This window comes from Dermacentor albipictus, chromosome 2, assembly GCF_038994185.2.
Source record: "Dermacentor albipictus isolate Rhodes 1998 colony chromosome 2, USDA_Dalb.pri_finalv2, whole genome shotgun sequence".
Lineage (NCBI taxonomy): Eukaryota > Metazoa > Arthropoda > Arachnida > Ixodida > Ixodidae > Dermacentor > Dermacentor albipictus.
In genome coordinates this window covers 210,318,323-210,334,017 of record NC_091822.1, presented here as the reverse complement: position 1 = coordinate 210,334,017, position 15,695 = coordinate 210,318,323, and the positions used below count along the sequence as shown (strand labels likewise).

The 15,695-nt window shown below is 47.2% G+C and overlaps 1 protein-coding gene across 2 annotated transcripts in view; it reads right to left on the bottom strand.

Moving 5' to 3' along the window:
• Positions 1 to 647: 647 nt before the first annotated feature.
• LOC135896741 (acidic phospholipase A2 PA4-like) overlaps positions 648 to 15,695 on the bottom strand; it is a 307,060-nt gene continuing 292,012 nt past the window's right edge. For both annotated transcript variants that reach the window (XR_010562795.1, XM_065425238.1), the window contains one exon: positions 648 to 1,080. The gene's annotated coding sequence lies outside the window, so the exon portion shown is untranslated. The remainder of the gene's footprint in view (positions 1,081 to 15,695) is intronic.

Here is a 15,695-nt window from a genome sequence, read left to right as displayed (position 1 = left end):
AAAGTGAGGAAGAAACACAAAGCGCCAATAGATTGACTGAAGCAACACATGGTCTCTCACTCAAGCACATGTGCCATTTTCTTCGCGAAAGGACACTTGACATTTAGGAGAGAGGCGTTTGGGTTCGTCCTAAATTTCTTGAAGATACAGAACAACAGTACTAATAACGACAATGTAGGTCGGCGTAGAACGGGAAGCGTGCAGCCTTTTACACCCCTATATAAATTCATACTCACCATAAGTATTTCATTGTGTTTCTAGGTTCCACTGAGTAACCAGATGGAATGTGACTGTCTTCAGAACCTACCGTTTTTAGTAAGGGGCGCTCGGGGAGAGCAACTGCCTGCAACTTTCACAAGACTAGGTCCACCTACTGTGAGCGACGCCCCACTTGTCCTGCAGCTGCTATGCGGTTCTAGAATGAAGCAACTAGTCAAAGTAAATATTTGTTTTTTTTAGGGTCTCTATAGAGAGCCTTTCAACGCACAGATCCCACTTGTCTTCATCCTGTTTATGCCTTTTTCCTGTTTAGGTTTCTTCCACGCATCTTGCTCGAAGTAACTTCCTAGGTCACTCCAGAGAAACCCATGCTCATTTTCCTTACACTTCCATTTTAATTGAACAGGTCAAGCAAGTGGGATGAACGGAGGCATTTATTTACATATCGTGCTACAGGGCACGGCACGCAAATTAAATGCAACAGCACAAGCACTAGCGAGGGAAACATGTGAAAGCACACCACATTCGTCCCAACATTCAGGAACATCTTAGGTTTCACATGGTCAAAAGTAATTTCTGCACATTTAATCACAGAGAGACCGATCTGGAAATTGCGGGATAATGCACATATTGTCATGGTTATGTAAGCAGGTGAGAAAGGGTATACAGACATGTTCTATGAAACTCCTCAATTTCTATGTACCTTGGTTACACAATCGAATATAAACAGACGAAGTGCACTGCGATGTTCCCATGGTCGAATTAAGACTCAATTTGAGGTTACATAACATAGCTGCAAAAGATATTTTCTTTCTTCTGTCACGGAAGCCTTGGTGAATGAACTTCTGCTGAAGGGTGCACCTGCAAAGAGCATAAAATATGTATAAGCCTACGGGTGAGCGAAGATGACGTTTCCCACTACATGACTGCATACAGTCGTAGCACCAAAGACAATATATGAAACAAGTTTGAGAATAGTTCTTGCGGACTAGTTGGTTCCTTATGGAATTTTAAGTGCTGCACAAGATGCACAAGAAAAAGAGGACAGTACAGAGCGCAGACTACCAACTTTATTTCAAGAAACCACAGAAAGCCGAAATTGAAGCTTTCTTCATTATGGACAAGTGCGTAAGCACGCGTTTGGTTTTCCTCTCAGACAGGGAATTGGCTTTTCTCGATGGCTATATATGTTATGTTCTTTGCATCTTTTGGCCGCGTTGTTTTCATCATCAACTGCTTTTCTGTTCTTACTAGTGGCACGAGCATCAAGTGGCACTCTTGTTTCTTGTTCCGAACTTCCGGTTCACCTCCTGAGACGACCGGGATCGAAACCAAAGATAAATCAGAAAAAAAAAACTGAAGAAACTAGTATAGTACAGAATTCATGGATTTCATTATCGATATGACATCGCAGCATCAGTTTAGTAACAAGTTCAGTTACTGAAGTGTCTGGAATAACTAGACTTAATTAGAAATCACTTATTACCGTACACCAAGGCACAGAATCTAAGGCTTTAGAGACCCGCCACGTGAGACCGAATTTGGCGAAATTCCTAGACACCTAAAAGTAGAAAGCGGAAGTCACGCACGAGAAGTTGACTAATTAATGGAAAGCAGTTCCCTGGCATAGAATGAGTATCTGCCTAGCAGAGCAGATCTGCCGTCACTCGCTCCTCTCTCACTACTATTCCCCGCGCTCACCTGGTGGCACGCTCGCTTGCTCGCAACTGTTGCGCGCGCGCGCTCGTTACATGCTCTGACGTCAGCACCGCAGAGGGCGCTATTAGACCATGCCGTTGAGTACGGGAGTTGGCTGACGTTGAGGAGGATCTTGAGAACCGAAGGTTTATTTACATCATTTGCAGTAATAAGACAAAGTATTGAACAGTCACAGAGTCCTCGACGGCCGGCAGCAAATCGGACGCTGCGGCCCATGGCAAGAATGAAAAAAATTTTCGCCCTGTCTCTCCGTTTTAACCCCTTCGGTCTCTCGAAGTCACGTCATTTTCGGCCAATCGTCGAGCCAGCTCAGGTATCGTCATTTTCCCCCAATGGTAGGCGCCCATGCAAGTGCTGTCACATTCGGCCAATGGGGATGCCCCAAAGGCTCAATTGTCCAAGGGTTGACTTGCCTACGGCGTCACCTCCTCGCATGGAAGCGCTTAACTCGAGAAGACGGGTTGTTCTAGAACGACCTTCCAGAGCCGAAAAACAGCTTTGCTCGGGACCAAGATCAAGTACCTGGAACCATACCAGCCTCCCGTTGCACTTTCGGGAAGAGTCAAGCAGGGGGGAGGGGGGGAGACTATAGCTCGACGTGTAGCGCATGAGGTGGGGGTCGCCAATCTGTCTGACGGGTCCGGTAACGTGGTAGACGCGCCCCGGCGCACCATAATTGGAATGCGACGGCGATTGAATGTAGTCGGGGAACTTGAGTGCTGCCAGGAAAAGGATCTGTATCAACACCATGTAAGGTGCGCTTCGTTCGCCACTCGCTAGGGTGCTACGTCCCCTCAGGTGGTGCGCATTGCGCTTCCTCCTCGACCTCCCTTGCTCCTCGCCCGCGTACCGTGCCAGGGAAAAGACCTTCGCTCACTTTCACCAAAGGAAACCAACGCCGAGGTGCGAGCGCCACTAAGGGAAACCTAAGTCAAAGATTACGGTCGCCTACCTTTCTTGCCCTCAGTTATTGTTACCTTCGCATAAGTGTTCTATCAACTGTTCTGTTAATCTTTTTTTTTTTGTTTTACAGCGGAGCTGTGTACCTCTGCCCTCCAAGGAAATTTACGAGTTGTAAACAAGAAACTCCCCTTACGTGGGCCGATCCCGGAGATAGTGCAATGCCGTGCTGACCCTCGGCGGAGATGAAGCAGGCTAAGCACTCCCCATAAGTGAAAATATCCCGAAGATAATGCCATGCCGGGTCGACCCGCGGTGGAGGTCGAGTAGGCGTTAAGCACTCCCCATACGCGGGCCGATCCCGAAGATAGTGCAATGCGGGTCCGACCTGCGACGGAGGTGAAGCAGGCGTAAGCACTCCCCATACGCGGTCCGATCGCGAAGGTAGCGGAATGCCGGACCGAGCCGCAGCGGAGGTGCAGTTCGTGAGGAAGCTTTAGCTCGGGCCCAACTCCGACGCGGCCTATTTATACACATGTAAAACGCAAAAAAAGCTTTTTCTGAAATAACCCTTGGACCGATTTTAATCACATTTGTTGCATTTGCGAGAGAAAGTTAAGTTATAGTGACTTCCGGAAGCGGAATTTCAATTTAGGGACTGAATTTTGTTACAAGCATTTTCGAAAATTCGGAAGTTTGAAGAAAATAGAAGCAAGAAGTTTAAAAATTCAGAGCTCTGCATCAAGAACAGATATCGCGGTTCTGTGAACGGCATCCATTAAGTCATTGAAAGCGGACAAATTCGATATCTCATTTTACATCTTACGTGAATTTGTTACGTTGTTTACGAGGGTTCTGCAAAAGCAATATTTCCGTGTTATTAAATTTTTTAGATTCATGTGTAACATATTAATTTCGTGCGCTTTGGACGTACTATTAGATGCGTGTCAACGAATTGTATTATAATTTTTCGTTGATGAGTTACAGAGTTCTAAACTTGATAGATTCGTTTTCGGGGTTTTCGCCAATTTTTAATATAAAATTCACAACCTAAATCAAGAATTAGAAACAAACACTCGCTAGCTTTTAATTTCTTTCTTTTAAATGCAACAAACCTCCTCAAATTTGGTGCAGTGGTTGCCGAGAAAAGCGAATGATCCTTTTACATGTATTTAGATAGGAGCACCCGAGCTAAAGCTTCCTCTTAAGGGGCACATATACTGTAGCGACGCCAGTTTCTCGAACCTCGACCGGCATTACTATTGGGTAGCGTCGCGTTGTTGGCAGGATGCAGGCGTCCGGTAGGCCATGGCGACCAGGCAGGGACGAGACAATTTCTAGTGCGCAACGTGCACTGTTTATTCAATGGTTGGTGAATTATATGAAGAAGAGAACGAATGAATTTAAAAAAAGTACATTGCGGGGCCCCTTAAATAGGCCCACTAAAATCGTAGGCGGGATCTAGCTCACGTCAACGTGACGTGACATGCACTCAGTCCCGTCGTTGTTTTGCGGCTGCTCCATCTCTCCTGGGCGATGTTGCACGTGCTTGCCCCTCTGGCGGCAGTCCGCGGAGTGTGGTCGGGGATGGGCGGCTGATCCTTTCTCCAGAGTCGGACAGTTCACGGAAAGGTCTCCCCTTGGTCGCACAGTTTGCGGAAAGGGTCCTCCCCTAGAGTCACATTTTGTTAAAAGGGTTCTGTCCCAGAGTCGCACACACACAAAGGGGCCTGTCATCACTGCGGGGCGCCTGCTAGACGGGCAACCACTCGAGACAACCACAGCAAATTAAGAATCCATCCTCCGTTTCGATTATGCATGCTCTTTGAGCCTCCGTTTTGCCTGAGGTGTTACACGCCAATCGTAACAATACAGAGCTTCGCTGCTCATCCTTTTTCGCAGAATGGGAGGGCACTGATGTTTTCTTATCGTTTACCGGCGTTTTCTTCACTTTCTTCTTTTTCGGTTTTGCTGTTGATCCCTTTTTTAATATAGCCGTGAGGATGAGCTTTATCCTGTCGTGTTAAATTTTTTTCGGCAGCTTAGCGTACACACTCAGCGTTGTGTTGGTGGTGTTAGATTCATTGCCCTTTTTTTGTGTGCATCCGGGTGGCGCACATGATTAGGTTGCCTATATAAAGACTCTCTGTCGTTGCATGAAATGAGGTTGGTGGTCTGTGCTCTGTTCTGCCCTCTTTTGCTTGTGCATCTTCCGCAGCACGTTTATAATTCAAATTTGAGACTGCACAAGAACACACAGGCCATACGAGCTAAGCGCTTCGGAAGAGCACTGTTAAAAGAAGTCGCAGTTTCGCCCGAAAGCCGTAGCATTGATTTCCATAGCAAATTATTAGACAGCTATACGAAGTATGGTTAGTAGTTTTATCGTCCGTATAAATTTTCAAATATACGCATACTAACTAAATTAACAACAATGGTACTAATACTAATTAAATTACCAAGCATGGTGTCGCGCTCGCAAGCAAACATGCACACATCTCATTCGATGACCATGGAAACTCTCTGTTCAAACGCTGGAGCGAGGAATCGCAGCAGCGAGCGTATTAACCTTCGTGCTGCCTCTCGCTTCGACCCTAAGTAAGCGTCGAAAGCACAGCACATACGAACCTACAAGAAGTAGGCGCACTTTGTCGACATCGCAGATCGCTTTGAAGATAGGGCGCCCGCGCGACCGCTCCGTACGCAGCAGCCACCGCAATAGAATGCACCGGCCGTCCCTCCCCGACGCCTACGCAAGACGGCCCGCTTCCTCTCCGCTTTCCTCCCTTGCGCGCGCGTAAATTGCGAGCTGACCGAAACTTGTGAGGCGAAACTTGCGAGGTGACCCTCGCAAGTTTTACTCGCACTTACTGCAGGCCCGGCGATGATGTTATCGTGCTTGGACTTTATACCAAATATCACGGTGACGGCGAAAATCCGCCTGGAGTGCTTACATATTTAATTGGTCGCAGTAAAGAAACCCGAAACACATATTGCAAGAAAGTGTAAATCAGATCATTAGTAGACTGGAGCGGATAGAAGAACGGGAAAATATCACGGATCAAAGATTAGGCAAAATTGAAATATATCTAAACGAGACGGTGGTCCCTGTTATGGAGCGGGAGTGCACTCGGCCGCTAGCCCAGCAGGGTAAGTCGCCGAGTGGACTTGAGCTCAAAACTAGTTCACCAAATTTCCGTGGTCAAGATGGCTCTATTAAATAGTTCATTTAGTATTTGGCAGTGAAATTGTAGGGGGTTCAATCATAAGAAGGCGTCTCTGCAGCAGTTTGTTAGAACGCATGGTGTGAAACCTCAAGTTATCATGTTACAGGAAACAGTGACGTCTAACGTGACCTTAACGGATTTCAAAGCGGAGGTTAAGGATAATGAACAGGGCAGAGGACTCGCTACTCTCATTAATAGGTGGTTGCCGTATATTAGACATGATCTTCACATGGCGGATTGCAAGATTGAATATATTATGGTGGAGGTAATTTTAGGTCGGCAAAGGTTATGTCAGAGGAGCGTTTACCTGCTTAACCTGTACAGTAGCCCCCGGGACACGAAGCAGAGTTTCAAATCTCTCTTGACCAAGGCAACCAATCTGGCTAAGGATGCACCGTTGCTTATTGGAGGGGACTTCAATGCACCATATCATGTGTGGAAGTATGTTTATAGCAGTACTAAGGGGGAGAGACTATGGCAGCAGGCACTAGACTTGAATTTAACTCTGATTACAGGCCCTTCGTATCCCACCAGATGTGGCACGCCGACATGTAGAGATTCGACACCTGGTCTCACTTTTGTTCGGGGGGTGGTGGATTCGTCCTGGTCCAATTCTAATATAGATTTTGGTAGCAACCATTACATACTTATGATTACTTTGGTAGTAGCTAATAAAAAGGAGCGCACATTCAGGATGGTTGACTGGGATGCATTTAGGAAACGAAGAGCGCAGAGGATCGACGATGAGGGAAATGAGTTGACCTTGGAACAGTGGACCAGTCAGCTTAAAAGTTACGTTGAGGCGTCCACTAGAGAGGTTCAGACCGTTATTGACACGGAACACATGGATAGTCGCTTGGCGCATTCGTTGGAAGCGAAGCAGTCGATGTTAGCGAGATGGAAGGGTCAGAGATTGAATAGAAGGCTTAGAAAGCGTATAGCAGTGGTTAATCAGGAAATTGAAGACCATTGTCGGATACTGTGCAAGCAGCAATGGGATGAAGTATGCAATTCTATTGATGGTCGCATTAAGAGGGGAGGCGCATGGAGTCTGCTCAGACATTTGCTAGATGAGACAAACACTAAATCTAATCAGAGGACTGTGATAGGTAAGCTAGTTCATCAGGCGTGTCGGGACTCCACGGAGCAGGAGTTGCTGAAGGATTTGGCTGAGAGATACCTTCCGTTGGAGACCTGGCACGATACACCTGACGTGATGTTGGAATATAGTGGAGACGAAAATGTAGCTATGGATGAGGAATTTACTGAAAGTGATATCAGGATGGCGCAGCAGAATCTTAATGGTCGATCGGCATCAGGGCCGAATGGCATTACGAATAAAATGTTACGGAATTTAGACGACGGGTCAGTTGAGTTTCTTACCCGGGAGATCAATTACCGATGGAAGGAAGGCTCTTTCCCGGAAGAGTGGAAACTTGCAACTACTGTTCTGATACCCAAACCGGGGAAGGCCATAGGGCTTGAAAATCTCAGACCCATTTCCCTGACATCGTGTTTGGGGAAAGTCGCTGAGCATGTCATTTTAAATAGGCTAACGAGTTATGTTGAGGGCAATGGGGTCTTTCCGCACTCGATGATAGGATTTCGGCCCGGCCTCTCGACTCAGGATTCTATGATCAGGATTAAGGATCAGCTCCTTGACCGGCGTACCAGGGATACTAAGGCATTATATGGACTTGATGTGGAAAAAGCTTTCGATAAAATCCGACATTCTTTCATTCTACAGGGGTTATCGGACTTGAACATGGGGCAGCGGCTTTTCCATTTTGTCAAGGCTTTCCTCATGGATAGAAGGACATGTCTCAAGTTTGGGGAGATAAAGTCGGAAGTCTTTAAATTGGGTTGCTGTGGTACTCCGCAGGGATCTGTACTCTCGCCTACGTTATTCAATCTGGCGATGTCGAAGTTGGCTAATACACTGGACACTGTCCAGGATATTGGCTATTCTATCTACGCGGATGGCATTACTATATGGAGTGTCGGTGGTAGTGATGGAGAGCTTGAGGCTAGGCTGCAGAAGGTGGTAACGCTTGCGGAGGAGTATCTGGGTCTCATGGGGCTCAAGTGCTCCACTAAAAAGTCGGAGTTATTGATCTTAAGATCTAAGAAGCTAGGTCGTAGGCCGAAGGGTTGGATGCCGGAAGTTGAGCCTTGCATTCGAATTCATACTACGGGAGGGTCGGTGATACCCAAAGTTGAAGCAATCAGGGTCCTGAGTTTTGTACTCGAAGCGAACGGGTCGAACATTAGAACCATTCAGCGTATTACCAAGAAGACGGAGGAGGCGATAAGACTTATAAGAAGGGTCTCTAATAGGCATAGGGGTTTAGGAGAAGAAGGTGCCATGCGCTTAGTTCACGCATTTATTATGTGTCATTTCTCGTATGTGGCAGCTATGCTAAATTGGAATAGGGGGGAGAAAAATAAATTGGAAGCATTAATCAGAAAAGCCGTCAAGGCTGCGCTTGGTCTGCCTATGACTACGTCAAACGATATGTTGTTACGACTCGGTCTGCATAATACTTTAGTTGAAATTGCCGAGGCTCAGCGTACTGCGCAGAGGGAGCTTATGCTAGGTACACCGGCGGGTAGGTATATTTTAGAGTCAACTGAAGAATCGGTGGCTGTGTCGCACGATAGGGCGCCCCTACACGAGTTGAACGTGAACCTTAGGACAAATATCATGGTGCGTCCGTTTCCGCGGAATGTGCACCCCGTGCACAATGTAGGGAGGCGGGTCGCGAGAGCTAGGGCTTTGTTGCGAGAGGCAAAGGATCAGGAGGAGGAGTCTGCTTTTGTTGACGCCGCATGGATTAATGGCAAAAATGCTTATTCGGTGGTGGTGCCTAATGGCAAAGGGAGCGTTAGAAATGCTGCTTCCATTTATACCAAAGATCAGGGGGTTGCCGAACAGGTGGCTATTGCTCTAGCACTAATTGATTCAAGAAGAGTTTTGGTGTTTAGTGACTCGCGATCTGCGATTAAAGCCTTCTCGAAAGTACTTGTTGCGGAACCGGATAACAGACTGCTGCAGGGTAGGGATATCACTTCGCATACAGTTACTTGGTTTCCGGCGCATATGGGGACAGTGGAGGGAGCCCCGTGTAACCTCAACGAGGTGGCGCACAGGGAGGCACTAGGATTAGTGTGCCGTGTACTCCCTGAAGGGGCTGGATCTCCCGCTCCTGAGTACAGGGACCAGCTGTTAACCTACAACGAAATCACCAAGCACTATTACCTATGGCGCAGGGCGTTCCCCCTGCCACATTCTAAATTAAATAGGCCACAGGCGGTTACATTAACGCATCTGCAGACACGTACGTACCCTAACCCGGTCATCATGAACAAAATTATTCCGGACTGCGGGGTTGCACTCTATTGTAGTAAGTGCGGGGGTTTGCTCGATTTAGAACACATGCTTTGGCGCTGCTTGGCGTTGGCCGGTGATGGTTCTCGAGATGAACAGTGGTGGCAGCGGATGCTGCACAGTGAAGTGCTGGCGGACCAACTCAGGGCTGCCCAGAGGGCCTGTGTGACGGCAGAGGGGCTCGGCCTCTCTGTACCGACGTGGGAGCGGCCCGCATCAGTCCCAGACTGATCCCTCAGGACCTAAATAAAGTTATTCATACCATACCGTAGGAGTAAAGCCCCCGCCGCTGGGTAGCTTGCAACACTGCCAGATGGTGTTCGCCTTCGCACATCCGCGACGGCGGCCCTTCGGGTGAGAGAAAAAAAACCAGAAAACTCAGTGCCCTTCCACTCCTTGAAGAAGGATGACCAGCTAAGCTGTGTATGTGGGCCCCTTAATGGGAACTGCACCCCCGCTGCGGGTCGGCCCTGCGTTGCACTATCTTCGGGATCAACGAACGTATCGGTAGTGCTTAACGCCTGCTTCACCTCCACCGCGGGTCGGCTCGGTATCGCACTACATGCTACACATGCAAAAAAGAGCGTCGTCGTACCATATGGTACGACGCCACTCTTCTTTGCATGTGTAGTAATATGCACTTTCCCTTGCGCACACCAGGCGTCGCAATGTCGATTTCGATGTATAGCTGCGTTTCCAAGTTGACATCGGCGGCTTCACCCCTCTAGCCTTATCTTCTAGTACACTTATTGGAATGGCATCGTTCCCACTTGGATATAGTTTAATGTTTTTTTACCACAATTCTGCGCAATTGTTTATATAGGCTCCATATTGAATGGAACAAGTTTTTTTCCTTGGAAATAAGCACAGTGTGTTTGGCAGCTGAAGCGTTGTTTTACATCATTTTCATTTTTGTTGTTCTTTTCAGGTTTTTTATATGCAAGCCGCCGTGAGGAGTCTCAAGTGCTTGCTCGCGCGAGTGAACGCTGTTGGCGCGCAGCGAAGCATCGACAGAACGCCCAGAGTGATAACTTTTCTTGACCGATCTTCTTGCGTATCTACCGCAGCATCGACTGCTATGTATGGAACGGTTGTATAAAGACAAGTCGAGACGCCGGAGTCTTCTACCAGGGCGCGTTCGACAAGTGCGGCGCTGGAGGAGTGCGGAAAGTGCAGCAGCGTAAGTACAACCAAACACGACCTCAGAAAGAAACACCACCAGAAATTTCGGTGCTAGTCGTGAAACCACGGGTAAATGTGGCGCTCATGACTGCACCAGGCAAGGACCTGCGCCACAACTCCGTGGCGGCGTCATCCGCTGCGGTCAATACCAAACATTTGGCGTGTGCGCTGCAACCAGCAACACCATAAGCTTGCTCGTTTAGGACAAGAGGCAAGCAGACGGACTTCTCAAGCTTTCGCACCTAGATGTGAACCGCGTGCAGATACCACTACTAGTCTATCAGGCACTCAGACGAGACATGTGCCGTGGCGTGATACACAACGTTGAGTGCAATGAAACGAAGGCTGAAATCTGGGCAGCCCTGACCTGTGAGCACTGATCTTTCCTTGACGCGCGCTCAATGAGCCAACGTGGGACATGTCTGGACATTTGAAGGACGCCACGCCCTAACACTGTTGTTTACTAGGGCTGCATCACCTGAGCTTCAATTTACGAACCTAGGAGCATTGTGTGTAAACGCTGTCATTGCTGTCGTTCCCCATCGGCGGCAAGTTGCTTTTTCATCCGCTTTCGATTCCATTAATTTATCATTTGTTTATTTAATTCGTTAAGCACAATTTCCCCTATGGGGTCCTTGGTGTCGGTGTTTGTTGGCTTCTTATGATAAGACTAATAAAAATCGGGCCCCTCAGTTGAACCCGTTTCTCCCCGTTTACTACATGAGGCAAGACACACGAAGGCAGCGGCGCTGCGATGAATGCAGACAACGCCCAAGTGCCGGAACTGTGAACAAGGCCACATGGCGACTGACCCCAAGTGTGCAGCGAAACTGAAGTCCGACACAAATCTGCTGAGAATCTCCACTGACTGCCTCGCTCTCGTCGTAGAAGACACGGCACGCATCGATCGAGAAGCCGTAACAGAACTATCCAGCCCCATGACGTTAAATTGGCGCAACAGCTACTGGAGCGCGAGAACGTCTCAACGCAGCCACGTGCCACAAAGGAAGCAGTAGGCAAGACTGTCTCCAGGAACTGCGCACAGACGGCACCGGGGGAAGTGGCTGCAACGTCAACTACGCAGCAGCGCTAAAGCAAGCTCTGCCAAGCATTTACGAGCCGGCGAACGCTTCGCCATATACCATGCCGATGCCGCCGTCACCATCGCAGCTGGTCGATCCATTGAAAGACAGTGCCGAAGATGAGGTCGCAGAACTCGCATGAGATAACGCCGAACTGGGGTGCTATTCTGGACATTCCGCCATTTTCTTCGATGCATGACGTAGGCGCGACGCAAACAAAATGGCGCTGGTGGCCCCGTTTTGCTTACGTAACGTGACGCCAACTTGACGTTTCGCCTAAGAAATTGAAATGAAGGCACTGAATATAGCGTTATCGCTAAAGCAAAACAGTTTTCCTCCGTAGTAAAAATAAAGCAGCTATCTCAAAGCGTATGATTATTCCGTCGAAAACGCTTCTCGCTTCCGTCGTCTGCTGCGTACAAGCCATCGTCTGCTTCAATAGCTAGGATGCGTGTCCCCGAAAAATGGAATGAGTCATCGCATGTTGGCGCCAACGCGCTTGTTTTCTTGCTTGAGACAACATACGCGACCTACCAGTGGTGATGCGCGCACGTTCTAGGCCACGTTATCGCTGTCTCGTGAAACGCAAGTGACTCAGCCCGACTCGGCTGGCTGAGAAACGGCCGAACGCGCCAGAGATATCCACTAGAGCGACGCAAGCGCCGGCGCTGCCATCTCTTGTTCATTTCGCTGGTTACTCGCACCGAGGGAGGAAACTTCAAGGCGCCGCCTTGCGTACATTTCTTTTTATAAATTATAAAGAGGCCGTTGTCATAACTTTTGATTGTGCGAAAAGGCATTAATCTTGATTACAATACAAACGCAGCAGTGAAAAGTGGACAACATTGCCAAAAGTTTGCTATGTTCAACCAATATTATTTCGTATAAACGCGTTCTTTTAAAAAATGATGGCCCCAAACACAAATGCCAACACCACCCGAGAGAGATGCAAATACTATGAGCACGCGTTATGAACAAAATATTTTCGTGGTGCCAAACGACGGGGAAAATGTGGCGATACGCATTCCTCTCGGCTGCCATTGCATATGGCTGTCCATTAGCATAATTCGCGCGGCTCGTCGCAGCAAAAATTATGGCGGAAAATCTCAGCAATGGCGGCCCAGCGCAACCTCACGCATCGTCAAAATGACGTTCATGAAACAGCCCTTCCTGTGACGCTCCTCATGAAATATTCCTTCAGCCAATCAGCAAGCTGGCATGGCGCATATCTTGGATCGCCACCACATATTCGCGCAATTGCAGATGCATTGCACTGCTTCTGCACGCTACCGCTCACATTATTTTTGAAGCGTTAACATCACAATATATCTGCCAAGGACCAAAAAAAATTTATTAGTCCATAAAATTTGCAGCCCCACGTCACGTGTCGTCATCTTGATGAAAACGCAAAATGACATTTCGCAAAACTTCCGTTTCCCGGCGCAAATTTTAAGGCACGTGAGCTCTCCACAGCCAATCAGAGAGTAAACATGGCGGATAATGGCGGCCGTGCAGCCGCCATGCGTGTCGTGAATAGCACCCCTGCTGTAGAAACTAGAAGATAACGAAAAAAGGCATGCGGCTCTTCTCGAATGGCTTCGTACCAAGAGAGCAGCAGCCACGTAATGCGCAGCAGCTCACTAAAACGCAAGAAACAGCCTCTACTACCACACAGCAGACAGATTTGAATCTGCTAGAACAACAAATTTTGCATCCTCCCCTCCAAGCACAGGAGAAGCACTTCCAGCGACAATATGGCTTGCTCCAACAGCTCTTCGCCTCGCGTAGCTACCCGACTTCGCGTACAGCCCTCGAAAGCGCCACTACGCACATACCACAGTGGAACTGCCAGGGTTGGGCACTTGTGCGACAGAACTGAACATTCTATTTATTCATTTACTTCACAATGACCCTAAAAGCCCTCTAGGGAGGGTATTGCATAGGGCAATGGTTACATCGGTGAGGGAAATAACAGTGCGTAAATGTAAATACAATACATAAAGAAAACTGGGAGAAAATTACAGTGCATCAGCGTATAAAACACAAAAAGAATTAGTTATCAGTACAGCAACTTTAAATGATTTGCACAAACTATGACAACGTCATGGAGGCTTTGGTTATCGGCGCATGGAAGAAAAAAGATCAGTTTACAAATCAGAGAGTGAAACGGTATATATTAGGTATGCATGGTACTGCGTAGAGCTTCTGTAAATTTCGAGGCATTTGTTTCCGTGACAATGTGCGATGGCAGATTATTCCACTGTATCGCGGTGCGAGGTATAAATGACTGATCAAATGCGAGAAAACGACACATGATGCATTTGAAGAATGCAAGAATGATCCTGACGCGGAAAAATGGCTTAGGGTACACACATGAACTCGTTATGAAGAGATACGTGATAGGAAAGCTTATGGAATAGGGTTAAACGAGATATATTGCGATGAAGAGACAAGGTATGAAGTTCGGCGCGATTTTTTAATGCTATTACACTGGTTTCTCGTGAATAATTGGAAAAGATGAAGCGTAGAGAACGGTTCTGCATGGCTTCTAAGTCAGTTATTATGTATGTCTGATGGGGATCCCTTATGGCTGACGCGGGCTCTATTTTAGGACGTATCAGTGTTGTGTATGCCCATTTGCTCGAGTGTACGGGAGCATATTTGAGGTTACGTTTAAGGAAACCAAGCGAACGGTTAGCAGATGCGAGGATATGGTTAATGTGATTATTCCACGCCAAGTTAGTGGTTAGGTGTACGCCAAGATATTTGTAGCTGGAAACTTGTTCAACAAGGCTGCCGTTTAAGATGTAAGATGTTGATGTTCGGGGTGCCTGATTAGTAAAAGACATGGATTTAGTTTTATAAACATTTAGAGGCATTAGCCAGGTTAAACACCATACGTTTATTGCGTTTAGGTCAGATTGAAGAACGTCATGACCACGGTTAGAGTGAATATTACGATATATGACGCAGTCATCAGCAAATAGTCTGATATTGGATTTGATGCGTCTGGTAGATCATTAATATTAATTAGAAAAAGTAGGGGCCCAAGCACACTTCCCTGTGGTACACCAGATTATACGGGGACTAGAGATTACTTGTGATGTTAACTGATGTAAATTGCATCCTGTTAGAAAGGAAGTTTTTATTCACGTGACAACACTAGAGTCGATGTTCAACTGTGTAAGCTCGCGAATAAGTCGACGATGAGGGACACGGTCGAATGCTTATGAATAATCTAGGAATACAGCATCTACTTGAATTCCGGTGTCTATAGATGAATGTATGTTGTAAACAAAGCCAGCGACCTGAGTGTCACATGAATAGCCTCTGCGAAAACCATGATGTTGCTTAAATATGAGGTTATGTTCTTCAAGTGTATAATATGCTCGATTAATTTACAGATGTTACTTGTTAAAGAAATTGGTCGATAGTTAAGCGGTAAAGACAGATCCCCAGACTTCCAGAATGTCACTACCTTAGCCACCTTCCAATTGTGAGGGATAACGCCTGTTCATAGTGATTGTGAAACTAAGGCGGGCAGTATTTGGAAGATGCTTGGGGGTATATTTTTATAATTGTTTTATTTAAGCCACTATTGTCTGCGGAAGATCAAATCTTAACATTAGTAAGGAGAGAATAAATTAAAGAATCGGTAATTATTATTTCCGGCATAGACGAATCAGTGCGAGTCATCGTGGCTAACAGTTCCAAATATTCACAGGTGAATACCGATGAAAATATTTCGTTCAGTAGTTGAGAACAATCAGTCTCAGTTGTATCGGGCCTGGCAACCAGGGTCCTTAAGATTGGCAACCATGCTGTGTAAGCCTGCCAGCCGGGAGGCTGGTATAAAGGCGCAAGCGTCCAATAAAACAATCGTTATATACTCTTCATCTGAAGCTCGACAGTTGTCTGCGTCGGCATGTTATCTTGATCGACACACGATGTCAGAAGTCTCTTATCACGCCCATTCCC